General features: G+C 41.9%; 1 protein-coding gene and 1 long non-coding RNA gene across 4 annotated transcripts in view; one reads left to right on the forward strand and one right to left on the reverse strand.

Moving 5' to 3' along the window:
- The window catches only part of LOC143895942 (uncharacterized), a 321,026-nt gene that overhangs the window by 270,826 nt on the left and 22,745 nt on the right, over positions 1–27,455 (forward strand). The gene's annotated exons all lie outside the window — the stretch shown is intronic.
- Sli (slit guidance ligand) overlaps positions 1–27,455 on the reverse strand; it is a 322,647-nt gene that overhangs the window by 262,525 nt on the left and 32,667 nt on the right. The gene's annotated exons all lie outside the window — the stretch shown is intronic.

Here is a 27,455-nt window from a genome sequence, read left to right on the forward strand (position 1 = left end):
GTGGAGAACGGTATTCGGGGTGGGCCGAGGGGAGGCCGAGGAGAGAAAGCGAGAGAGTAAACTTGCCGTAACAATTAATTTACTTCGCTTACGCTCGGGTAATTGAAAAATTGTCGATAGCCCGAAGAAAGTCGGGACCGATACGCGCGCCCGAGGGCCGTCAATGTAGAAGGGGGAAGGGGCAGCGTGAACGGGGAGGAGAGCGCGAGAGGAGGATGAGGGGCGGATACGACAAGCGATATAAGAAGCGAGAAAACGGAGTTAATTAAACCGGCAGCGAAGGGACGGAACTCGAGACGGCGCGGGGCGGAAATTAAAAATGTAAATCTGCGTGATTGGAAACCGCAGAGCCGTCATGGCGGGCCGCCACCGACGAATCCACCCCCCCGTCGCCGCCGTCGATGGACTTCCTGCCGATTTGCGATTTTTATTATAATCGCTTCAATCGAAACCTCCACCCTCGCGTCGACATGGACGCGCGACTCGACTACAGAGAGATTTTTCTCTCTGTGGCTGAGATTGCTGTAAGCGCCGGGTCGTCGGTTCATATCGGATCGGGATTTACTACCGTTCTCGAGATATCGTTTAAGAAACGAGGATAAGTGGATTTTCAATACTTTGAGTGTTAAATGACAAATCGATAGTTATTATTTCGCGATCCGTGCATTTGCACTTGTTGGAGTGAAAGATAAGCGACATTTAAATGCTTTGAACAACCCAGGATTAACATAAATGCAACGATCAATTACAATATGCGTCTTTAATAATCTCATATAACTTGCGCCCTATTTACCGCGCCGGCTCTTATTGCCTCTTTTCCTTTAATCGATTTAATCACGAGAGCCTTATAATTTTTAATTCTTAATAATCTCACTTCATGTAAAAGACTTTTAAAAATTTCTAAAGTTCTGTTTTTTTTCTTTCCTTTATTTCTATATCGTACAAATAATATAATAATTAATAATATAATAAATAGTGTAGCAAGAACATGCAATAATTTCTTGTCATTTTTCTTCGCCCCCAAACGGAGGATAAATATCTTGTAAGTGATACGTTGAAGCAACGCTTTAAGCGCTACGTGGCAGGCGAACTCAGTTTAGATCATGTTGCTGAACTCCAATTTCATAAAATGGGGTAAGTCACTTTATACGCCGCCTGCATTATTTAGCACGTATAACGGCATTACGTAATCGCACAACGGAACACGCCTCGCGCACCGTCGCGCTCTTACATGCCTTGAAAACACCGGCGTGTTACGACACAATTTATTTACTATCCGCGATCTATCTTTCGCCCGCGCGTGAAACAATCTATTAATTACGCCGCGGATCAAATCTGCATTAGCCGCAAATATATCTTTTAATCCTCCCCTGGTATCGCCACCGCCACCGCCACAGTGGCCCGTTTCGAATATGCAAGAAGCAGAATCGTTCATGCGATCGAGTATTAATCGGATCGAATGCGATCGGATAGGATCGCCGGTATCGGATTCATGGTGGCCGGCTAGTCTTACGCTTTGAGAGTCGTAGCTTCATCAATTTCCAACACTAATTCGATACCCCGAAATAGCCGCGCCGGAATTTCCTGTCACATCACGTCACTCTAACCGTCCTCTTATCCTCGCTCGAATGCGATTTAGAGATTCCCCGATAACGAGATCCAAGCTGTTTATACATCGTCCATCGCACACGCACACGTCGGCTTTCGTAATAGCCAAGCATGCGTTTCATATAAATCTGCACGATCATTAAGAGGTATGCACCGGCGGTTACACGTTACACCACAATCCGTCGTAAACCACTTTTACTCCTCACATTGCAGCGTCACTACTAATACATTTATCGATTGCAATAATATCTGTTTATCAGGATTTAAACCGGAAATTATTCTACTGCAAACTGTAATCGCGTTATTGTTATTAATTCTAATTACAACGTAACGTATAAAACTGAATATTAAGAATTATTAATAAGTATCGTATATTTTTTGTTTACTTTTAAAAAACTACTCAAATACTGCCAGAGAGTTTCGATATGTTAATTTTGTATACATATAATAATTAAAATCATTTTTAATCGTATGCGAACCGAATTAAGCGTTATGAAGAAACTATGTATTTTAGTCGTTAAGGCTTGTTTCATTTCCATGATTGAATTTATCTAAAAATTGAACGGGAAGAGAAATATTGGGTTTCGGTACTTATAACTCGCCAATTGGTGCAATCACCGGGGAGCCGAAACAGACTCCGCGGGAGAGGAGATGAGAATCTTCATATACACATTCAGAGAAGTTAAGTTCTTAAAAAGGATGCGATTAAAGCTAACCAATCATGCTGCCTGTAAAATCATGTGCCTGCGTACTCAGGCACACCGCTGGGAGTAATCGAGACATGGTAATACACTTTTTACGTCAAGTAAACATCTTTTCCGCTGCTCGCTACATTGTATGCTTTATACTTCTTAAGTTAACGTGATTGGTTAAACTCCTCGCGGGCACGTTGCTTGAAATTTTTATATCGCGTTCGCAATCTAGTAACGTATGTCCCTATCGCGAAAATTATTTATACATCGGTCTCGTTCGTGAACTTAAACATTATCGACGTCGCGCTGGTTGCCGTTTATTAACATGGAGACGTCTGGAGCATTGTTGATACGAAAGATCAACTCACCAAATTTAGAATCAATTTGGAACTTTTAAACGTAATATACTTAATCAGCAGAACAGACTTTTTCAGAATTTTAATAGCACAAAAAGTGCTCTTTACTCCCAGAGTATATTTTAATATACGAACTTATGCAATCCATGTAATACATTTGTAATGCAGATAAATGAATTTGCATAAGGTAACTTTGAGGTGGGTGTGGAAAATCTCATTCTGTCACCCGGACGAAGGTACCTTAAAATATGCATACATATGCATGCGCGCAACGATATGAGTAACTTTGCCTATTGATCATAGCGGTAACGAGCTTGCAATCTTCACTTTATTAGAATCAAGAGTAATGAACGTATCTTTCATCCGTGTTCTAAAAATAGAAAAAGTGAAGATGGAGGGTACCAGCCGTGATTCGACCGCACGGAAATAGTAAGGGGGATTCGTAGTCGCCGTAGGTCAAACAAACCTGCTTTGGCTCCGGTCGAAATAACTCGTAATCGAAATGAAATTTCGGTCGATCAATAAGAGCACAATCGAAAGTAAATCGGCCGGGATGTTCTCGGAAGCTGAGAAAAACGAGTAAACGACGATGACGGGAGCGCGCGCTCCCGGGGCCATCGACTACAGAAAAGTCCTTTACGAAATCTCCGGCGAATAACCAGCCGTCTGTCGCGAAAAGTCCCTTTATGGGATCCCGGCAGCGTACGCAACGCGACGCCCTTCGACACGGCACTCTCTCCTGTCCCCCCTCGGAAGGGCCTAACCCAGCAAGACGATTCCCGCGCCCGAGTGCGCCCATGCGTTTTTCGCTTTATACGTTGAAGTGTATGGCGGAAGGAGTATGGCAAAGCCGCGAGGGACGAGGGACGTACGGACTCCATGGTACGCCAGAATCCACGGCTATAGCGATGGGGCCGATATCCTTGCGCGGAGGCATCGACTTCTCTGGCGCTGCCAATACGACAGAAATTCTTGATATATCAAACAGCGCCGACATTCTGACGCTCGCGAAGATTAATTATACGTCAATCGCGCAAATTCGCCTGCTGATAATAGATGTACGTTCTTTGCTTTCGCGAAACTGGGTTACGCTTACTTTATATATTGTACCCAAAAAAAAAGACATTTCGACTATCTCATTAATTTTATTAAGATTATTTAATTTTATTAAGATGTTAATATTAAATTAGTATTAAAGTAAAAGTAATATTATAAATGCGTTAAATATATATAGCGATTAATAAGTTATAGTTCGATATAAGCATATTAAATTACATAGCGGTGAAATGAGACAGCGTCTCATATACGTATTATTTACATACGACGTGAAATATATTTTATAAAAGTGAGGCATAAAAAGAAACGGAATATTACGGATGTGTTTTACATTTTTCACTCATCCTCTCATATTTTTTTAAATATTTTATATGTTTTAACGATTATTTAACAATTGCATAACGATTTTTAATTCCATCGGAGTCTTCGCCGGGATCATTGTCAACGAAGTCATGGTTGTTTCTTGGCTGAGAGCCCCTGCGCAATTTAAGGTCTTCTTCGATATAACGCCCAAAGTGTATAATTCTCACGAGAGCTCGCAAACAAAAATATTATCCTTCTTCGCATTCCCGGTCATAGCTGAAGTGTGCCTCGAAGGCATCGTAAATCCCGATAAGAGTCTATAACCGGTCGCCATACACTTCCCCATACTCCCCGATGTTTGCCCTTCTATTCCCGGTTATCAAAAGGAATACACCGTGTCGTTCGAAAACTGCGACTGGATATCGGTCTCGGGCTATCACTACCGCGACGTTTGCACGGCGTTGGAACCGTTCACAGCGGTATAAAAGCGGACTGCATGTACATGCTTAAGGCAAGAGTTCGTTGCCGGCGAATCGAGCGTAGAGCCGAGCGCAAGCGTTAATTCCGCTCGCATAAATTTCGGGATTAAGAGCATACGTTATACTTAGGGAAATGCGAGTTTCGTGCTTTTCGCTTCTCTTCGACTCCCTCAGCCACTCCTTGCCTCCTTCTTACCTCCCTTCTCCCATTCCTCCCGTGCCTACTCGACCTTCTTTTCCTCGCACTCTTCGCACCGCCACGATCGTTTCACCCATCAGTTTCTCGCGGCTCTTACTATCGCGCGAAGTAGAAAGTATTACCCAGGGAAGAATTAACCCTTTTTCTGTCAAGCGATAGCGACTTGATTGTTATGACGTGAATACTCCGTAATCAACTACCATTTTGACCAGTAGGTATATTTAAAACCTAAAGATATATAATAAAAAAACAATCGTGACATCTTGATCAATAATTTCGAAAACGTACGAAACTGCCAAAATATATATCCGAATATATATTGGAGTGCATTCAGAACGATGGCAGATAAGGAAATACACGGAAAAGTTTGCTTTGCTGAATATATTAGATGATAAATATTCTTATAGCAATCTGGGCGCAAATGAGATTTCCTAACAATTCGTATAATTTGTATTATATCATTTTAATTTAAAAATTTCAGGCATGGTATATTCAACTAATAAAGACAAAAAAACCGTGCGATTCTCGAAAAATATATTACACAAGAAAGTTGTTAATCAAATAGGCAATCGTGTTGTCAGCTATTTCGATTAAATTGATTCATTGTTTTTCATTTGATCAGATTTTCGATACATTTGATGTTGTCGCGTTTTGCAATTGTTGATGCTGTTTCAAACCGATAAATCGTTGTCATGACAAATCTCGTATAAATCAAGGTAGGTATACCGAAGTTGGCCAATATTTCATATAATTTATTATTTATTTTTCAAAGAGTTTCGAGATATTAGCGAATTGAATAAACCATAATTCAATTATCCGGTTTCGACATAAATAAATTGCCATTCAGTTATCCACATATCAGTTAACATAGATCGTCGAATTAATTAAAATGTAAAGTGCTGATTCTTCAAAAAATACAGAATAAAGCATCAATAAAAAATTGTTTAGCCAAACTCACGGTAAGCTAAATCGCTATCAAATTTTACAAATTAAAAAAAAAATGGAACAAAATTAAAAACATGTTTTTACGTATATAACTTCGAAGTTTGCGTTCAGAACTTTGCTTATGTTAATATTTACATCATCTTGGTTTACAGGTATTTTAAGCTTAATAAACGTGCTGGATGGTGATTAAGTGTTTGCTTAATGAGTTCGTTAAGTTTGTTTACTGGATAGTTTGGATAGCGGATAGTTTCGAGGCTCGAACAACAGCACTTTGTATATACGTACGTAAAGCTATATTCGTTCCTTTCGCGAGAATAAGTTCGAGCACGTCAATGGCTACCGACTTGGGCTGATGAACTGCTTCAAGAAAAACTGACGAGAAATTTATTAGCGAGCGCTAAAGTTAAATAGTGCAGCTTTCGGACAAAAATGGCGTATATAACAAACTTGCCTTGTTTTTTAAAACTGTGCCAATAACTTTCTATACTTGAAACAAGTTTTTGAATTTTCACACGGTTTGCTTCTCACGATGGATATATTGATTTAAGACGTACAAATATGTAATATTTTATTTATTTAGAGAACATTAGTGTAAATGCGGATAAACATAGAGCGCGATAATCTCTAAAGAGGATAAACAAATTTGCGATAATTATATCAATGCCCTTAACAGTGTGCGCAGGGGCACTATCCGCACCAATGTGTTTCATACTGGTTATTGGTTAACTCAATTATCGTAATGATTGCGATAATTAATCTCTGTGGCTTGCGTTCCAAACTCTGCATGCATACAGGAACTAACGTCGCGACCCATACGTGTACAATAGAACATATATTTAACGGTAACAAAATAGTGATAAGTCAATATGATGAAGCTGATATTGTTTCCTAATTTATTATATACAATTGGTTAAATTGTGGTACTACATTATTAATATAATTTTCGGTAGTAGTTCTCTCCTAATAATTTTCGAGATATTTGTAGCAAAACTTTTAAATAAGATTGTTCGCAAAGGAAATATTGGTCGTCGTATATTATAGTTAATAATCGAATAGTCTTCTAATTCGCGATAATAAAGTTACCGGAAATTTCGAGGCCATTAAAACGTTGTTTCTGAAGTTCGTCGAGGCGGTCCGTCGCGAGATGAATTCGCTCGGAACTCGCGCGCCGGTAATGGAGGGCCTTCCGTGGCGAATCGGCGGTGCGATTTAACGTCTTGGGACGCTTAGTTAGCGAGTCGTGGCTCTGCCTCTCGTTCCGATTACACTCGGAATAAATATCAGCGACGAGGATTAACGGCGACAGCGAATTCGATGCGACGATCCGGCACGGTACGAGTGCCGTGGCCCTTAACGAAGAGCGAAGATCCTGCGGGATCGAAGGATCGATCGGGAATCCGGAGGTATACCGGCGCGGCGCCGTCGAGGCGTGGAAGAAAAATGTCTGCCGTCGGCCGGGACAATAAATCCTAACTACGCCGATAAATGTCCACGCGCCAATGTTTGATGGTGAGCCAGTGATAATGGCCGACGATTCGGCGATAATCCGGTCTAATCCAAGATATCGGCACTGTCTGATTATTTATCACGTCGCGGAAATAAAGAAACTCTCTCCTCACGCGCGCTCCCTCCGTCGGGACTGTAAATCATCATTTCAATTACGGCGCGGCGCGGCGCGGATTCGTCGGACGAACAATAAATATCATCTCTCTTTTTCTCTCTCTCTCTCTCTCTCTCTCTCTCTCTCTCTCTCTCTCTGCAACTCCTAACGCAACAAATTCTCGCACCTATATATGCACGCTTACGCAACAACATTCGACTCGCGTAGCTACGCACACACCTGTGCTTAATTGCCCGCATTTCTCTTGTCTCCTACCGTGGATTCCAATCCGCATATCGAAAAGACTCGATCGATACACGCCTTTGCCTTGTATCCAATTATCGATATATCCGTTGCATTTACTTGTCATAATAATAATAATAATATCCACCTTCGGACAGCTCGACTCTGCGAAAAAAAAAATTATAGGTTTCTCCAGTAACAGCAAATAAGTTCCTGGTCGCTACGAACAGGTGCGCGTGATACCTCTCGCTGTAGCATTTCTATCATCCGTAGTACGGATAACCATATGGCAATTTTCATATACGTTATATTCGCGCAGAGATAATCAATGGTAACATTTATGCGCAATCCGTAACATCCACGAATCGTTTTCTGTGGAGATCTACGAGGCAATCGCAGGTCATTGCTTTCGATTTTTACGAGACAACGATCAATCGCTGATCCACTGTTGCGCGAGGAAACAGGCGTGGTCCTCGTTACTCCGTGCCAGCCTGAACCGTGGAATTTTTTTAAAATTCACCATTATATTCGTTCGCTCGAACGAGAGCCTGTCTCGATCTCCATTATTTTCAACGACATGAAAAAAGAAGTGAAGTAAAAGAAGGAAGGAGGCGAAATCACTGCCATCTCGTTTGATGCGCTTTCTTTTTACGTTGCTTACGACAATCGTGTCATCTTGTTGCTGGTTCATTGAATCGTGACATTTTGTCAAGTTCGCCTATAAAAAGTTAATCTCAAATATAAATTTTACAATGCGATAAAAGGACCCTTATATAATGCAATAATGTGAAGCAATCAAGAATAATAATTGATTTAACGTAACAACTTCGTTTCTTTCGTTATATCTGTTCAACAAACGAAAATGAGTGCCAGCGATCGGAAAGATGCGCGAGTACTCTCAATCAGTTATTTCGGATCATTAAGAAATATATTTGATGCTTGTATTTTTAATAATGATTCAAATAAAAAAAAATTAAAAATTTCTCAAGTGTACGTTTAACCTGTAGAGGACGGGACCTATTTTTAGGCTCCACGTAAGTCGCTTATTTTTCGTAGTATAACACTTTAACACATATATAGAAGTTATAAATAAAAATCATAAAAAGTCATGAAAAAACTTGCTCATACTCCAAAGGTTAATATCTTACAATTTTTGCTAGAAACATCCAGCAACATCAAATAGTTTTTCGATATTGATTGTTTCTAAATATTTCTCTCTTTTGATATATACTTGATTTATTCTCTCTAGTATTTTTTGAGTGTTTTACATGATAGTCATATTGTTGTTGCCATTATTAAAAGTTGCTTTTAGAAATAGATCCAACAATATTAAAACGTCAGACATTGTCACGGAAATGGTGCTCCAATTTTGTAAACCGCTTGCCTGTCACTCAATCGTTTCAACAGAGTTGAATCTTTAATAGGCATCGATCGACTATAACAGTGCCAATTGAAAGATCTCAATGTGATAAAAAGGGAAGTCGTGCAAGTAAAAAATGCACGTTTTCTCTGCACTACGAAGCTTGATTTAGATCGGACTGATCACACTTTAAATCAAGTACGATGAGCTCGTTTGATCGAGCCTTTTAAAACTTAGTTTCTAAAGACAGTTAAAGGAATATCAATCGAGAAATCGTCACAATTAAAGAAATTAAATTTTGAAATGTCATTAAATTCGTTTAAAACCTTTAACTTCTTATATTTGTATTTTGCACGAATTATATTTGATGGAAATATTTTTCAAGTATATCGCTCTTTATTATTGATTTTTTTATTAAGTATTATAATAAATTGGGCAATATACTATATCATTTTTGGCGTTAAAAAGTATTACCGTCTCTTCAAGTTTTCACGAGTCATCTTAGAGATATGTTGTAATATGTAAAATTAATCCTATCCTCGTGCTATTCTTAAAGCCATCAGGTAGAGCAATTTATTACGACGTCCGAAACACGTTAGAGGAAATGCTCCAAAGAAAGTGTTAACAAATATACGCGCGTACAGGACCACTCGTCACGGCGTCGCTCCCAGACGTGATTAACGACTCGTTAAATATTAACGAGGTAGCGACATTTTTCGCCACAAGAGAGCTCCCGCCGTGTAATTACCAAAAGTTTCGACACGACACGACGCGCTTCCCTCACAGAGTGCGAATTCTTGGCTGCGAGAAGGCGCTAAGAACTCATCGAGGCGTCGTTTGAACTTGGTACAAAGAGCCATGAAGCAAATCGTCTAGACGATACATGTGTCGACGGAGGTGTTGGCGAAAGGATACGGTGATGTCGCCGTGAAATTACGGAGCAAGGAAGAAGATATACAGATGGCGGAGGGGACAAATAGAGTAAAGAATCAATAGGTAAGACAATTAGATAGCTATATCCGTGTGCGTCTGTATAGATCGATAGATAGTGAGACTAGGAGAACGATAGAAAGAGTAGGAAGTTCCTGATCCACGAGGGCAGATATCCGGACGGGCCTCTCAATTAAGGGATCGGAAGTGGCTCTGGGCTAACTGCGCGCAGAGTCTTTGTTCTCCCTCGTCCTCCCCCGAGTCTTCGTTTCCAAGCGGGTCTACTATCACGTGACACCGTCCATTGAGGAGAGGAGGACGAGAAGACGATCGCATAGATCTTATGGAGAAGAGGTGGGTGGAGCACGAACCGTCTCTCTCTCTCTCTCTCTCTCTCTCTCTCTCTCTCTCTCTCTCTCTCTCTCTCTCTCTCTCTCTCTCTCTCTCTCTCTCTCTCTCTCTCTCTCTCTCTCTCTCTCTCTCTCTCTCTCTCTCTCTCTCTCTCTCTCTCTGAATTCGAGGGGGTGGCTCGAGTTCGCCTTGTTAAGACGCGTCCAAGTCCCTTGCAGTGACACGTAGCCGACCTGACCCTGTGATATTTCATAACCCAGACGACGGCGACGACGACGATACGAGAGACCATCGCACACGTGTGCTGCCCACAGACGCCGCAATTCGCTCTCACTGTCCACCACCAACCGGGCGCTGGCTGTCCGTGAGTTCGTGTCGTACGTGGACATGTCACACGTGTCAGACGGAAAAGCCAGTCAAATTTAGCTGGGCCGACAGCCGCGAACTCGATCTCCTTCATTATTCCACTCTGGCTTATCTATTGTCTCTATTTCCTCGTTCATTATTATTCCTCGATATTAATTTATTTAATAAAAAGGATAAAGAATTTTACTTTATATACCCCAAGGGGCCTTAAAGGGCGTTTTGATGGGACGTACCCAACCTTAACCTCCAATTCATCCACTACCTTACTGTTTCCTCCTTTGGACCAACGGTTTAACGTCTCTTCCGAAAGACGGAGCCCAGTTTTTTCCGCATCTTGCACGGAGGGGCGCGGTTTTTCGGAAAAAAACTTTTCCATGTTACATGGCTCTAGTGGACTCGAACCTGGTTCCTCAGATTACGAGTCTGGCGCTCTACCACTAGACCACACCGCCGCCCTTAATTTATTTAATATATCCGCTCTAATATATATATATATATATATATATCTCTCTCTCTAATGTTCAATTTAGGAGTATTTATACACATCGACGCTTACTAAATATCTCTCTAAAGATTCTTCATCTTAATATTTCTTAATAAGATCAAAATGTGACATATTAAAGTTTAGGACATCTATATTTGAGAATGATATAAATGAAGATTGTCATCCGAGATATATTCTTAGTCAACGGGAATAATATTTCACAGTCAATTAAACGCCAGTAAAATGACTTATTGAAGCGGCTGTGTTTCGCGAACGACACGCCGAATTTTCTCCGACGGAATATCCGCATTCCTCGTACATCTAGATGCCTGCGTGTCGTTAGTCGGATACCCTCCGCCAACTTCGTCGCCAGTTTACGCTAACAAGGCGTCTACATGTCGTGTCCCCGCGACATCCTGTACGCCCAGCTATTTGGTGCGTCGACCGTGAAGCGTAATAATCGAGAAACGACACTGACAAAGTGTCGAAGTTCCGTAGACAAAAGTCTCATTTCGCCAAAGGGTGTTTGCGCGTAAGCGCCCGCGCCGCACGGGAGTTGCGAAAGTGCTGATCGATGCCGACGACGAGTATAATCGATGATCGCACGCGACAATAATATTAGATATCGCGATCGCCGGTGTCCGGCGGAGATTGTCAGAGTTCGGTCGAGAAATCGAACGCTCAGCGTTTTCTTCGAGATAGGGCGAGCGCGCGCCCGCGCGCGCGCGCGCAGAACGGAACCATTACAGCTTTGACTTTATGGATGATATATAGCGCGTCGAAAGGAACGTGTCGTTTTAACGAGCAGATTTTACGGCAACGTGCACTACCGAGTCCGCCTGTGCGGACCCTGCGAGGAAATGAGTGTGTATCGGGGCCCTCTCGCAGAAGCGTAAAATTCGTGCATAAGGCGAAACGGTTAAGTGCTGCGAGCATAATGAATACTGTTATAAAATACAAGCGCGGCATTATACACAGAAATGCGCCTGCAGCTTCGTGAAACGGCGGCAGGTCAAAATATTTTTATGATACATAAGTTTCTCGCGAAATGCTTTACAAATGTATAAACTATATATGTATTATAGGTACGTAATGTTCGTCTTTCATTGTGATTTCATTACTTAAACATGCATTCGTTGGTGCTGGAAAATAGAAAGACTGAAGTAAATAATTGAATGCATTATAGATGATTCTGGAGTGCGCGAACGCCAATCTATTATCGAAGAAGAAAAAAGTTTCACAACTATAAGGAAGAAAGAAAAGAACTTCTTGTGGTTTCTAGAGATTCGCGAGAAATACTCGTCCACACACGTAAACGGGACACTTCCCGTAATCTTATCTACTTCGTTTACGAACGATTTACGAAACGCGCGAGGGTCGAAGAACGCAAAAACTGCCGCTTGTTCAGTTTTAACGAAAGGCGCGATAAATGACTGTGACATAATTTCACGGGACCTACATCAAGCTACTAACAAGAGTCAAGAGAATCTCAGCTTTTTTTCCTTCGCTAACGAAGTACTTTCTCATTCGTGGTATACTCGAGTGGCCGATCGAAGGTCGGTAGGCGAGATGCATAATGGGAAGTGGTGGCCACGGCTTTAAGAGCGAGATGCCTCGGAATCTCTCGTACACGGCAGATCGACTATGAGAGATAAAGCAAGAAAGAGAAGAAAGTAACGAGGCGTCCAATTATCAAGGCGCGGTGTGACCCGCCACCTCTTTCTCTCTGAGGGGAACATCCCGGTAATCCTCTAGAGCCTAGAAGCACATTTTTCTCATCCGGCGGGGACACGTTATAAAGATGATTTCCCTCCCTCCTTTCCTCGTCGTTCGTCCGTTATGTCTGCGCGCATTGCAACTCGCATTCACGCTCGCCTCCTCGACGAAGCGCGGAACGACGCGAGTTTTATTCAGTTTCCTGTGAATCTGGCGCGAAGGAGTCCTATCTACGAGTCACGCTAACGATCCTAGTGAAAAGTTCCGGCGCGGCACGGCGCGGAGCGGGGGCGAGGAGCCGGTTGAAAATGAAATAATTCCGTGGCGTAGACGGCTCCGGATGCGGGCGGCTCTCGCTTACCGCAGACGAGAAAGTGCCGTGTTGTCGACGGAAGTCTGGCAAGTCGGCTCCAATGAAAACCACGATGAACGCGCTACTCCGCCGACACGAGGTGGCGATTGTTGACGGACCACCGGGTTCTCACTTTTCGAATTGTATCGTGCTTAAATAGAATCGTTGTGTTTAAACTTACTCGTCCGTACGCGTTGGATTACAGTTCACTCACCGTCGCTGAATGGTAAATTTTTCGTAGCCATTGATTCAAACGTCTTACGTCTTGCGCGGCGCGAGCATTAAGTTGTTTCGAGACCTTTGATTAGAGGAAAAAAACTTTTTGCCTCCGTATTTTTTATCGTCCGTGATTAGCTGCAAAGTGCGGCTCTCACGATTGCCTTCCTATTCGCACGAAGCTGCGCCCAGGGTTTCTCGTATGTATGTCGTGACGGCGAACGACATTATTTATTCGCGTTCAGATTAGCGCGACACGTTTCGCCGCGCGTGAGCGAGTAACGAGCGAAGTCACGTTTATTCGCAGACATCACGTAGACGACGCCCGACGTGGATTCCGGTCGATGTTACGCGGCGACCGTACGATTCCAATGCGGGACGATGCGGTCGACAATTAGAGGGCGATCGGCAAGTCGGCGCAGGTGTCCGCTAATTGGTCTCTAATTGCCGCGATAAGTCGCCCGGTTTCGCCGAAACGATCAGCATCCTCGCAGTGATCGTTCGTTTCCGTTCGACGAAACGTGAGCGAACTACCGGCCGGTACTCTCGCGGCACGTTTTCTCGTCGGAAGTTTCAAATAGAAAAAGAACGCAATGGGTATACCGGCGCGTTCTTTCCATCCGATCCTTCCGCCCGCGCTACGCCGCGATCAACGACGCGATTTTCGAGAAGTACAAACTGCAAAGTTTGGTGGCTCGTTAGTGTCGCATACAGACCACCGCCGAACTCCTATATTTGCTCGCAAATTTCCGTCAGACGCCTGAAATATACGTACCAACGGGATACACATACGGGATACGTATTTGTTTGCTCGCGGGCGAGCTCTACTTCGAAACTCTTCTGCAAAACTGTATCTGCTGATTAACGTATATCGAAGAATAAGCTCGTTGGACCCGACGGCATATGAGAGGCGGCGGATATAATAGTTATATTTGGAGGAGTGCCAACGATCTAGTTAGCGCGAAATTATTCCGACGGAAGGAAAATTTTTGTGAACGCGTTTCAAATTGTCGGCACGTCTCTCGAATGTATATTACATCCTAATTACTGAAATTTTCTTCAGTGTCAGTGACAGATATTCATTTTTTTTTTCTGATCATATAACATGGGGCAAAATGAGTATATGTAGATGCAAAAAATTGCCTGTTTTAATAAATATCACACAACCTCGTTCTTCACGTGACATAAACGTTTATAAAAGAAGCAGTTGTGAGAGCATCGTTTACATATGCAAACTTCCCGTCGGATTATTTTACAACGCGCTTGGTTTTAAATTAAGGACACTCATAGTTAATTGCGGAATGTCAACGCGCCTGGGATGTATTAACGCGACTTCCGATTTTAGGGTTTCAAAGCCTCGACAAAGGCGTGTAATATCGTTTTGTTTCGCCTCGTCAAGTGCAGGTCGTGAAAAGAAGGGAGCGTAGTGTCCTCCGAGTTGCAGCGTAACTCGGGTCCCGAGGGTCCCACATCAAAGGATTATCCCATAATTAATAACGGAGGTGCGACGGATGTGTGGTGACCGCTGACGAAAAGTTGCAGGAGGAGGACCAGGCGATCTTTTCCCACCCGTTAATTCCATCTCTTTTTTTCCGAGCGGCAACGGCGGGCGGCATTGCCGGATTGTCACGTCCTTGCGTCACCCAAGATGTATGGGGATTAACCCGAAGAAGAGAGTCCTGATCCGATTACCATGTCTGTCGATAACGCGCCCGACGCGTAATACGGACGTTTTAAAAATTCAACGACGCGCCCGCGCGCCCCAACTCTATCGCGAGACACCTAAAAGCGTCGCGATAAGAGAAAGATCTTCGCTTAAGAGCGTTCCAGCTCGTGCCTTAAATCCTTATTGCAGGCTACGCGAGTCGAGCGGAGATAAAACTCGACACCATGTTTGCGTTCGAGATTACGGCCGCGGCGGGGTCTCGAAGCGTTTGTGTCAGAATCCGTGGCGGAGTTTGTATTTCGCTCCGCAATCAGCCCGAACCGCGGTTAAAGCGAAATTGAAGAAACTTCGCAGAGGGAAAAGGAAACCCAGGGTAGAAAATTTAAAAACAAACCGTGCGGCTGGAGTGCGGGGCCGTTCGTAAACGAATTTAATTGTTCGGAAGATAGATAGCAGAAAGTTGTCTCGCGTGGAGTACACGTTCCGCAAACGCATTGCCTCCGCTTCTTCCCTTCTTGACTGGTTGCGTTGGTTGGCTGAGCAGAAATATGTATCGAGAGATAGTATACGAATGGTACAAAGTAATTATACGTCGAAAAATGTGAGACAAAAGTTCTTTATTTTGAAAACGAAGATGCCACCGCAATTAACCGCAATATTTTTACAAACTCCACTGCAATGCGGCGCAGAAAATAACTTGGCAAACTAGATGCGCGTTAAACAAACGGTAACGATAACAATAATGATGACTATAATAATTAGCAGACTGTGTTAGTGCTAGCTATAGCAGTTTTGACGTTTCATTGGCTCTGCTCATTTGGAAAAGTACTACGCGGCTAATGAATACAACTTGCACACCGCTAAAGGATTGTGTGTGAAGCGAAACAGTGGAGTTGCAGGTCAAACGCCGGAGACAAGCGCATGACGTGATTAAAGATTCAAATTTTATTAACGATCATGGACCGGAGGGTGCGCCCTGGCAAATTGCCGTGTAGTTCGGGAAGACAAACGAAGCGGAGGATTTACATTCGGCTTCGATCGATAATTAGACGCCCGCTTAAGGTTGCTTCGTGCCCCGAAGGTTGTTTGTCTCGTGACGGAAATCTTATGACGTGCGCGGTCCCTCCTCTACGCTGTTTCACGCCGCTATCCCATTTGTTCCACCCACCGGCTTAACCGATCCGGCCTACGATCGTCCGCGCAATATAACATCCAAAGTAAAATTTATATACCACCGTTCTACGAATGAACAAATGTCACGAAAACCAAGCGCGGCGGCTGAGGTCCGAGATTCGCGGACGATTAGCGGATTAGCGAGTGAGCCATGGATGTATAAAGCAAAATGTAAGTATTCGCTGTTGGTGCATTCCATGTCAAACGTGAACTCTACTGTATGTTAAAAAATTCCCAAATATGATTTAATTTAGTAGATAATATATGGTGAAATACGCTAGCAGAATTTGTTCGTATTTTTAACGTTACCTTGATAAAATTTTGATAGAACTTGGGACTTTTAGCATACAACAAAATGTTAAAATTCGTTTACTCTTAAAGTAGGCCGAAATTATTTTCATGAAAATTTTAAAGATTTCTTTACGAGGAGATATTAAATGAACGAAATTATTATTTTACAATAATCATTTATCATTAATATATCACAAAAAGTTTTCTAAAATTAATCAACGTTATACGGACTAACAGCTTTCTGCTTTCTATAGAGATACTTCAAAAAATTACAAATTCGCGTTCGAAATGAAATCACATTCCAGAGAGAAATGGTAAAAATCAGAGATACATCTTCGTATAAGTTCTTTTCCTAAGTTAAAAAGCGACTTATCTTTCAGAATATGTTTACTATGTATTCAAACTAAATTCACATCGCTTTTCGCCATCTCGAGATCAATTTATATTCTAGAATTCCCACGGATATTCAAGAAAGCAGAAATTGAAGCAAGAGGAAGAATATTTTGATCGCTAAAAAACCGCAAAATATATTTAAATTAATAGAAAATAATAATATTTTATTACATTAAAACAGTTTTAAAAGAATTTCGTTATTAATTGAGATATTACATCGTCTTAGAAATGGCAATCGTAAATTATTGACATCGCCGTGGTATAATCATATTGAACGTCAACTAGACGAAACTCGTATTCTAAAAGAAAATAATTCAAATTATATTGTTACTAGTCCAAAAATATATGTCATATTATTACTGTTTTTATAAAAGCATTTAAATATTTTGGCTATATTTCAAGATACATTAGCGGAATCAAATTTGCAGAGAAAACGTTGTGGGAAATAAATTTTTTTAAAGGACCGAAGTGTGTGTGTATGTTCTAGTGGAGAGCACATGGTCGAAGACGTTTCAGGGAAACGCTAAAATGCCATCTCACATATAAGAGGACGGCCAAGTTGCCTCTTCCAATAGCATCAAACTTCAATTCACCTGGAATCGCGTTTCCCATCATTCAGGAACGTTGAACGTTAATAAGAACCTCACCCCGGCATTTCACCGAGGTCGTTTCGCGCAGTGTCCGTCGAAGGTCGATAATCGCGCGAGCAGAGAGAGAGGTGCATCGCGCGACGAGCGGGGCGGTCCGAGAGGAAAGGTCGAGTTCGAGAAGTAAAGTCCTTCGTCGTTGATATCGATACTCGGTCGGTGGGCCGGCCCGGGGCGGAAGGGCAAAGGGAGGAGGGTGGAAGAAACGCAGCCGTAAATCGCGCGGTGTAAATGACTTTCGCCTCGTAAAAGCGGAGGAATCTGAGGAACGGGGGGTGGCCGGTGGAGAGGTCCGGGGGCCCTAGCGGCATTGCACTGTCGATTCGTTGCCGAAGTGCCGAAGTGCCACGCGGCGCTCGCGGCCCTTCGTGTCGCGCATCGCGAATGTCGGCGACAACGATGACAGCGGCGATACGGGGATCTGCCGCTGCCATGCAGCCACCGCCGCACAACCGCGGCGCCCGCAATAGCGCATAACTCCGCGGAGTTTATGCCGCGGCTGCGACGCGCTGACGGCACGGCGCTAAACCTGGCGTTATACGGCTGGACGAATCTGCATAATGCCGGCCTCTCGTAGTACGCCACTATGCGCTTAATTCGCCGCGGAATCGTCGGGCGGTACCGTGCGCGACGGACGATACCACGCGACGTCTACACTCGTGTAGCACATGCGACGCACGCCGCACGCGTGCGTCGCGTGCAACTTGCACACAGTACGAACAACGCGTTATTAATGCCATGTGCTAAAAACACGAAAATATGGAATTGTACTCTGGAATCGTTCGAATATTCTTTCTGACGTTAAATTTGGGAAGTTCGTGTTTAAAATACGATGAAATTTGGCGCTGAATTATCAAGTTAAATGCAAAAATTAAGAATATAATTTTTTAAAGAAAGAATTAAGCACAATTTATTTTTTTTTTTTTAAACAAAGATGTATAACTCGTTAAACAAATTTTATGCTATATGTATTTAAATAAGCAAAATTATGAATGGCTTGTTTGTGGAAAAATATAAACAAGGATATTACACTAGTATGCATATCCTTGTTTAGCGTGCCATCATTTAATCCTTAATAAATTAATAATAAAAAGGTTATATATTGAAAAGTGATTGCATTAATCCGGCAATTTGATACTTTAATTTCACTCTCTTTTAAAACTTCAGATAGAGATTTTAACTGAAAACGGAATTTTTATTAGAAATTAACTTAGAAATTAGTTCAGTCCCCTTCGTATTCTATGCAAATTATTCGTTGTGCCGGAGGCGATCAGCGAGTAGTTTGCACAAAGTTCGAGCAACGGTGAGATTTGATTCTTGACTGTAATTCAGTATCTTCTCATTTGAATATGTGCGAGATGCCTAGAATTAATAATAGTGTTTACAAAGAATTTTCAAATAACTGATAAAAACTTTATTGCAAATATTCGTGAACCAACGCAAAAATATTATTTTCCGTGAATCATAAATGATAACTCTTTTGTTCACATGCGTAATAAAGTGCATATCTTATGAAGTAAAGAAGTTAAACGTTATAATATGTTTTGTTAATGTAATATAATGCTACCAGGATTAATATTAAATATCTCGTTAAGATCCAACGAATAGCCGGATGGCTATAATGTTTCAGAAATAATCTGAATAACGGGGGAAATATGTTAACGAATTAACCCAAAAACCCTTTTCATTCGCAAGCTATTGTAAATAGTTTCCTAACAGCGTGCGGCGTAGCGTATTTGTCATGTCTGCTTAAGAGATTAAACGTAGAGAAACGTAAGATACAGAATGTATAATAACAAGTAAATGCCGCATATAACAGCGATAACTCGCTACGGAGAATAGCTGAAGTGAAGATTTTACCAGAAGAGAGATGTATTGTCCTTAACTGCACTACATCACGTAACTATTATTCGTGTAAACGTGTCTTAAATAAAATAACTTTGACATTTCATATTATACAGTAGAGAATCATAATGTTCCGTAAATAGCAAGTAATCGAGAGAAAATTTCTATATTAACACGAAACGTAATAATGTTGTAACATATATTACAAATAGTTTCGGGATAATAAATGACAAAATGGATAAATTAGTTACCATTCACTTAACAATCTTGAACTCGTTAAAATCTAAGCGTATATACTAGAATATCGTAATCAAGGATAATTAGCACACTTATGAGCTGAATATAGAGAATGATCTGTGAATGATATATAGAGAGTATCATTAGCGATTAGTTACCTATTGTATAGCTTGGCTTACTATTGCGCTGATTTTCGATCTTCTACGGGCATTCAGCAAACGTACGAATAGCCGTTAATTTATTGAGATTTTAATGATTTAAAATACTGTGGTTGTGTAACGCTTGGTTAAGAGAACTGAAATTCATGACTCTAAAGAATATTTATACAATTTTATAAAGTAATTCTATATTATTTTAAGACTGCATTTATAAATATTATTCCATCGCGATTATAATAATATCCAAAGTTAAATTTATCACACGTTTCTAAGTTACTGGCGTAAAACACTGATTAGCCTTAAGTGTGGTTAATTAAACCATTGACCTCTATTTACATTGCAATTACTAGCGCAGCTCATGCTTAGCGACGGAGAAATAATTATTACAATACTGAAATCATTGTGCGCTTTTTTTCCATGCTGTAGTGTATGTACATAATAATTCAACTAGATCTTTTTGCGCGAGTTGATTCTAAGCTTCTTCATTCTCATCCCGAGTCAAACTTTGGTTAACGTCGACCGTCAAAAAAGGTTAATGACGTTAATCACTAGAAATACTACGACGTTTGATGTCGCATCATTATAACTTGGTCGTCATTATCGTAATTTTATACGCACGAGAGCTTGGGGAGAATGATTAAGGCGTGTTCCTTTGATGGTGTTCACGAGAGGCTGAATCTCTCGTCGCTAAATATGGAGCACCGATTGTAGGCGAGCAGCTGTAGCGCGTACCATCGTGTTGATGTTGCCTTCTTGTTTTATCGATAATAAGACTAAAAAACCCACGTATACCGGGTATATTACAGAATCGTGCCACAAAATTCAATTATATACGCGTTTAAGCGTGCCTCGAAAATAACCCGTTATTTTGGCATTCTTTTCTCAAAACTTTCCGCGATGAAATCGGTGATTATGATACAAGTATTTATACCGAAACACGTCCGCTGCGAACTTTATTCTTAAACTAATAGTTTAATGTTGTATAAATATTAAACTCTCATGCGCTTCTTTCTTTAACTATAATCCTTTTAATAGTTCTTTCAATATAAATATAAATATGCAGATATCAATTATGCTCATATTAAGATAAGAATTCAAAGTAAATTACCGTATATGTGTGCTGTGCAATTTGTTGCTCTTTGACCACATACAAAAAACATTTTTTTCTAATGATATAATAATATAATGCATAATATTGTATTTTAATTTTTTGGACCATATTTGAATTAACATGTATTTCTATTAACTTCATTTTCTAAGAACATACGGAATGGAGATGCGGAAACGTTCATGCCGATAAAATCGTCTAACAATAAGATCGATCACCGTCATGAAAAGTACACTCGCAATGAGTTTCTATACTAAAAAAGGAATTGCGATACCCGTTAGCCACCGAGTCAACTCCCTTTGCCTTCTTTCTAACGATCTCGAAACGACTTTTATTGTTAGAGGCGTTTCCCAGCTCCTTGTCGTTCTGCGGTCCTTATTGGTTTCCAGTTAATCGAACGACCAACTGGACCGTTATAACGAGCGCCAAGCCAGTAGATTCTAAGAGCGAAATCCTTAGCGGTGTGATTGGTCTCATCGAGTCGCAAAGTGTATATGGCTCTCAGAACGCGAGAGATCTTACTATCCGGTTTCGACTTTGTTGAAAGGATCAACTTCGTCGTCAGCCTTCTCCTGACGGGGCCAGACGGCACTGGGGCCGTAGAAACGTCTCTTCATTGTGTCGGAATTGGAACCCCAAAAGACGGGATCGCGCGTGAGAGAGGGAAAGAGGAAAGAGACGGGAGAGAGAGAGAGAGAGAGAGAGAGAGAGAGAAAGAGAGAGACGCGCAATGCGTGCAAGGGGCGGTTTTAAGCCGAAAACAATAGCGGGCGCGCGGTTACTTGCACCCCGTGTGTCAATGCCATACACACCGTAAGGCGCTTATGCGATGCACTCAACGATTGTTACAACGACCCGGACGGTTAACTTGATCCCGGCTCCCGATGCCGCAGCGTGATATATGAATCCGACGAACCATGCTGATCGTATATTAGGGGTAAACGGGATCAGCCGTCGCGGTGCATGAATTTGTCGGGCGCATATGAAATTAAAATGACGAAAATCTGGTAAGCGTACTCGTTGCTGCTGCACGAGATCTATTAGAGAGAAGAAAGAATGAGCGAATAAAGGATAACCGACGATGAAAAAAGAATAATGAAAAAAAAAGTTCCTTAAACGAGAAATTCCTTAAATCAAAATAAAGAATTATAAGATGTATACAAGATAGAAATGTAAGAAAAATATAAGAAATATAAGAAGAATGAATTCCTACGTAAGAATGTAGAAATAACAAATTATAGAGTGACGGAGACAGAGACTGAGATAACGCAAGACACATTTGAATAATGATATACTGGACAAGAAGCATGAATAATGGAAATGTAAAACAATAGAGGATATAAAGGAACAAGATGATTTAATGTCGTACAAATGATTTACGTGACATTGAAATTGTTTAAGGGAAAGAATAATAATTGAAGTTTCAGAAATACATGATCAAGTTGCTCTAAAAATTATAAGTTTTTTTTTTAAATAATCGAAAATTACGTTATAACGTATTACTACACATGACTATTGATCAAGTAGAAATTTTATTCAACAACGTATTGCAATTAATTAAACGTGCATTCCGATTGCCCAAAAGCTTCAAGAACGAAATATCAAGATTACAGATTAGAAACTCAAACGTTCGTAGGAGCGCACAGCCGTCATCGTCGAGATATTTGCACTTTGCAGCTTCGAATTTCAGGCAATGCGGCGCGGCGCGGCGTATACGCCAAGAGCGACGAGTTTTGTGGAATTCGGGTCGCGTAAGCGGTACTCGGTAATTAATAGCCACGCTAGGATAGAGTTTGATTACCTTTCCGACCTTATCCGCGAGGTGTCTCAACCCCGTGCAACCTCTCGCCCTCATCCTCTCTCTCGCTACGTTTCTTCCTCACTCCCCCCTGTTCCCCCCTCTCCGTCTCGCTCTCTCTCGCTCGCACCACGCAATGCCCTTGTTCCTGTCGGCAGACGGCAGCACGCGCCAAGAAATTAGCTAAGAAACTACGCGGCGAGGATCGAAGAAGGAGGACGAGGCGAGACAATGGACCTCAACCTGGGAGGTTTTGTTAATCCTCGGTAGAAACTCGACGGAATACGGTTCCTCGCATCGCGTCGTTCGCTTGCACACGGCTTCTCGGTAGCCCGTGTTCTTTTCCCTCCTCCGGCAACTTATTCCTATCTCTCGCGCGTCGCGCTACGGAAGCCCGGAAGCGCTTCGTTGCAGATAGGCGAGCCGGTTTAATTCGTTTACGCCGAGAGAATTTCCGGATTCGCGGGCGTGTGGGCTGGCGACGGCTATAAAAACAGCGAGGAACGCGACAGACCTCCCCCCCTTGCCCGGGTAGCATCTGGTCTTTCCTTTCCTTTTGTCATCGACCGACACGGGGCTGCTGCTGTAACTTAATTCAAAGATACGCCCGATTCGCCAAGTGTGCGGAATAAATTGTGTTGGGAACTAGCGACAGGGAAAATTCTACACTGGAACTTCTATCGGGGCCCAATTATCGCAAATTATGTTTGGCAAAATATTCGTCGCTGCGTCATTGAATATTAATGGTCGAATACATGCGATAAGTGATTTTTGAATCAAATTTGATGACATATAATCAGAAGATTTCACTTCGGATATGAAAGCATCAGCTTTTCTTTCTTGCGATAAGTTAATATACATATTTACACGTTTCGTAATTTTAAAAAATTTTTAAACGTATCTAAATATAATAAGCAAAATAAATATGTAAAAGTAAGTTCCAATCGTAAGCAATTTATCTGTATGAGATGAAAACATTTTTGTATTTATAGACGGAAATACTCTTCTTTCTTCTATTTCTAGATATATGATACTTACACCTTAACGAGATATCTAATTCGATCGCAAAAATCGGCGCAACACACGTGTTTAGACAATACACACATCAACCATGACGCGAGTACCATATGGTAACTCTATCCGCGCCGTCGAAATCTATACGGATCCCTTTTGACAAATTCGGTGAATCCTCCTACAGTCTCCTTCATCCATAATGTAATTCGAGACGGTAACTACTCCGGGCTTGGCGTAGAAAGATTATATATTCTCTCCGGGAAAAGTCTATAACCGCGCGAAGGAATTTCTCCCAGCCAGATCCTCACGGCTATTACTCAAGCGGATATGATTTACTAATAGGGCCGAGGAAATTAAACAGCGCGTTAGGTAAGAGTCTAAGTCTGAAGCGCGTCAAAGATCCTCACCTGCGAGCATCACAATGAGTTCCGACAATGGATCGGTCGCGTTCGCGCAACACGTATCGCAATTACTATCCCCGACATTATATTACAATTAATGGAACGAAAAAAAAAAAGAAGAGCTGCAACCGCGTACGATACAGTGGCATGTAACGACATCCGCTGGGAACGGCATACGAGCTATCGAGCAATAACAAATGTTGACAAGGAAGACATCTTCCAGGGTAATCTAGATCGGGCAAGGTGTGGCCGACGTTAACAGAAATAGATGGAGATGCGTGCAGCGACTGCCGAAGAACTACATCGGCCGTGGCTATTAAGTTCATACTTCAGTGCACACCGCGCAATTCCACCACTTTGATATTCAGGACGTCGCGTGGATCTCGTGAAATTGCAAAATTACACAGCGGGGAGGAAGATGAGTTTTCTAAATGCACAGATCGTGACGACCAACGAGCATCGGTCGCGGCCATCAGATTTCTGCTAAATTAGCTGGGGAATAGAGAATTTCTCCCTATCTCTCCCGGCTTCCTTTTAACAGTTAACGCCACACTCTTCCGCTACGAGTGGAGATTGGACGAAGTCATTTCTGAGGCTACTGTGTCAAGATAAAACCAGTGATTTTCTTTCTCGGCGAAATGGATCGTCAACCACATTGTAAATTACGGATTATTAAAAATTATAAATATCTACATATGTGCGGTCAAATTTAGTTTTTACAATTCCCAAAATTCGCAATTACTGCGAACACGGAAAGAGCACATTTGTTTTTGTCTGAAATACCAGTTTACATGTAAGAACAGTTATTTATCACGATCCAACGGACTACATGCATGATATATATGATTTTTAATGCGCACTAATGAGTAGTCGTGCTCGAAAATATTACAGCTCGGACTCTAACCCTGATATTTCGAGGCTGCATGTTGCCATGATTTCCTGCCGTTCGTTTGATCTGATATCTTAATGACGCTTGGCGTTACAAATCTCCTAACATATAACGTCGTTTCTATATCTGTCATATCTATACTTCATGCAGGTAGACTCTATATAAGTACACAAAAATTGAACGTTATTTCTGTTACAATGACAATAAGGGAGCTGTCACGCTATACACGCGGTTCAATCGCGGATATATCGATATCGCGGCGAAATATCGTAATGTATCGAATCTTAAGGGGAACACATCGGGATGATAACGTGACTCGGGCGTAGAAATGTCGAGACGACGCTTTGTTGTGACTTCAAGTGGGCGGACGGCGCGAGGGTATCAACGTAAACGTCGATTTCTCGGTTATTGCAGCGCATTGTGGACAATCCCCTAGCAGGTGGAAATAAAGCATCAGGCTGAGAAAGAGAGCTCGTCGCGGAGACACGATGGTCGAGCGTCGAGCAGGCGGAAAGTGGAGGAGGTAAATCGAAAAAGGAGAGGCCAGATGAGCAACCGTCTACACTCGAGTGTTACGGTGACGCTGCGGGCGGTGGAGTGCAATAATGTGATATTGGAAGAGTTGGAACCAGCAAAGTTAATAAAAACGGAGAGGGCGGGAGACTGGCTATAGATGACCGTGCGATTAATCTGGCGGCTCTCGCGGCACGGCACGGCACGGCGCGGTGCAGTGCTATCAATAAATAGATCGGCGCTCTTTAGGGAGATCAGGGAGATGAGATACGCGACTCTTCCAGACGAAGCCGTTAAGGAGAGAATAAGATGCCGGAATTCGACGCGAACGCTCTCCGCGGATGTTCTACTCACAGCTCGGAAAGATATGACGGGAGAAGAGTGATCGCTACCTCCTAATTACTCGCCCTTTTAAAATGAAACGAAGTAATTAAAGTTTGGAGGCAAGGGAAGAAACGCCGCTCTCTCCGAGAGATTACCTCTCGCGCGCTCAATGAAGACTCTCTCGCGACGCGACCACCAGCCGCCACCGAAACGCAGCGCGATGGGCCACGAAAAAAATAAAACGAACGTACCGACAAAATCGAGGTCCCGGTGCAAATTTGTTAATGGAACTGTCACTCGCAGGTAAATCCCGTGCTGAACTTTCCATCTCGAGACTGAAAGCTGTCCCAAGTAATTTATCGCCAGACGTTGCGGATTCTTATCAATTATGTGAAGTAAAGTCTGAAGTTCCGCACAAACTTGGACAATATAATCAAAATATATTGAAAACTATTTGATAATAATTGCTGCGGGTTTGGTGTAAGTCGATGATGATTTGAATATTTTTCTAATCAATATAATCATTATCGAAATGTGAAAGAATTACCATAAAATACGCTTGTAAGTTTATAATATTATACATCTATGCGTAATAATTGCTTTTATAAAATGATTGTAATATGATAATATGTTCCTCAATGTCACGATGTAACTAAGCTCGCGAAGAGCGTGAGAATCCCACAGCGAATTGTGCGTAAGCGCGCGTAAGAGTGCATGCCCACGCCTTGAATGCCTCAATCACTGCGGGCTGATTGTGCGTATCCAGCCGCGTCACGTCCCCCTTTTGTGCGTACAAAAGTGGACGCGTGCTTAGGTGTGTCGGTGTGTGCGTGGCTTGAATGAGAGCGTTTAAAAGAGGGCCGAAATTGTCTCGAGACACCGACAGTGCATGAAAAAGAATGTGAAGAAGAAGAGAGAGGGAACGAGTCGATACGAGAAAGTGAAAAGATTTCACATGATATTATGTGTCATACAAATAGCAACTTATTTTCTTGCAATGCAATTTGTAATTTATATGCTTATTGCTTATAAGTGAAAAATGAAAATATATAACAAATATGGTATTTTAAATATTTTAATAACTATTATTTACTTATATACCATGTGTCCTACTTATTAGAATCGGTATCATTATTATAGAATATGTTAAATTGTTTAGACCGTAAATATACATATATTATTAGTTCGCGAATTTCATTTCGAGATATTATTATTGTTACTCATGGAAGATATAGGTAAGAAAATATCTTTATTGAAGCAAAACAATATTCGCATTCAGTGAACCGCGAGCGATAATTGGTAAACAATTTCCAGCGGAGCACCGTTTCATTCGCGCATTTTCGCCGGTCGGTCGAGTTTTAATTTTGTTCATTGCAATTTTGTTAATCATCCTTCGTTCTGCGGTACAAGACAATTTAGATCGCGTTTCCTTCTCATGAATATCGGTACTCGCACGCAGTTCGGCTGGAAACAAGGACGGAAGTTGGAGTTGCGGGTAATTGAATTGCTCGCTTTAGAAAGGACCTCTCGTCGCCAAGCAGCAACTTTAGGGCAACACGAGAAAACTGTTTGCTCACTCTCTGTTGTATGTATCAACAATGTACGTGTACACCACTTCGCAGCTAGAATATGTTCGTGAACAAGCATGTATCTGATACATAGATAAGAGGGCCTGCATGCAGGCGTATTGTTAACGGAAGACTTTTGTTTCGAAAGACATGAGACAATATAGAAGCACTAAA

The sequence above is a fragment of the Temnothorax americanus genome, unplaced genomic scaffold (assembly GCF_048541705.1).
Source record: "Temnothorax americanus isolate GAGA-0224 unplaced genomic scaffold, ASM4854170v1 Scaffold17, whole genome shotgun sequence".
NCBI lineage: Eukaryota > Metazoa > Arthropoda > Insecta > Hymenoptera > Formicidae > Temnothorax > Temnothorax americanus.